This window comes from Perognathus longimembris, chromosome 28, assembly GCF_023159225.1.
Source record: "Perognathus longimembris pacificus isolate PPM17 chromosome 28, ASM2315922v1, whole genome shotgun sequence".
Taxonomy (NCBI): Eukaryota; Metazoa; Chordata; class Mammalia; order Rodentia; family Heteromyidae; genus Perognathus; species Perognathus longimembris.
In genome coordinates, this window is record NC_063188.1 from 86,887,547 (window position 1) to 86,888,879 (window position 1,333).

The following is a 1,333-nucleotide window of genomic DNA, read 5'->3' on the forward strand; positions in this document are numbered from 1 at the left end:
TCTTGATCCTCCTTTCCTAATCTCACAAATGATGAGACTACAGGTGTGCACCACTGTGTTTGGCCAAACTTTTCTTTTTTAGTTTTCTTTCTTTCTTCTGTCCTTTTTCCCCCCTCATAGAAACCACTCAGTTGTCATCTTTTTCCTTTTGCTCTCCCAAGGGAAGAGAAAAATGATCATCAATGGCAAAAGGAAGTTGTAGCAAAGTAACACCAAGAGCTAGCTTCAGGCTGGGGATACGGCCTAGTGGCAAGAGTGCCTGCCTCATATACATGAGGCCCTAGGTTCGATTCCCCAGCATCACATATACAGAAAATGGCCAGAAGTGGCGCTGTGGCTCAAGTGGCAGAGTGCTAGCCTTGAGCAAAAAGAAGCCAGGGACAGTGCTCAGGCCCTGAGTCCAAGCCCCAGGACTGGCAAAAAAAAAAAAAAAGAGCTAGCTTCATGCTTAAAAGAGAAGGTTCCTCTTGTCATTTCCAGTGTTGAGAAAATGTCTAGTAGTGAACCACAGAAATGATTTCTGAAAGTATATTCTTACACTTAACTTTTGAAGAGTGTTTTATCTTTTACTTTATTTGGAGAGAAAAATACTGGTCTATTCTAGAATGACCTCTGTAATTCTGATTTACTTATATTGTCTATCTGTCTCAGTGGACACCCTTCTGACTTTTCAGGTAAGTAACACCTTGGAGGCCATTGCAGTGATTTGTTTGATCCATGTTCCTACCCATGAATGGTAGATCAATTGTTCCACACAGACCTGGCATTGACACCGTATTTTGAGTAAAATCTTGGGCAGGTAGCTGTATTATGCCCATCACAACCTAAGCTAACCAAGGTCAAAATTATTTATCCTCAAATATAGTTGGTAAATAGAGAAATAATCCCATGATTAAGTGTAGTTAAACATGGGGGAGGAAGGGGGGCAGCTATAGTTTTGGGTTTTAGTAATTTTTGTTGAGGATCACTAAAGTTTCCAATGATAGTATTGATAGCAAAAGTCAGCTGATTCAGCTTTAGTTGTAGCAGTTACACTTTTCTGAGTATGACTGCAGTAGGTATAAATACCATTCCCATTTTTTCAGATGTGAGAACTGTGGCTTGGGAAACTGAAGGATTTTGTCTTATTTTGCATCTGAGGCACCTCCTTTGCCTTACCTTATCCATGGCCTGATCAGGGTTTAAATCAGGATTGCATAAATTCAGCCTCACCAACATTCCCACTTAGGAATGAGTGCCAGACTTTTGGTCTTTAGCAAAGGGTTGCTTGACAAAGAGGCAGGAGGTGGATGCTTATGACTGAGGCAGCAGTAGCTCTTACCTAGATTTGGTG

At 41.2% G+C, this 1,333-nt stretch overlaps 1 pseudogene; it reads right to left on the reverse strand.

The window, feature by feature from the left end:
- Positions 1-345: 345 nt before the first annotated feature.
- Positions 346-536, reverse strand: LOC125344459 (annotated as a pseudogene).
- Positions 537-1,333: the final 797 nt, after the last annotated feature.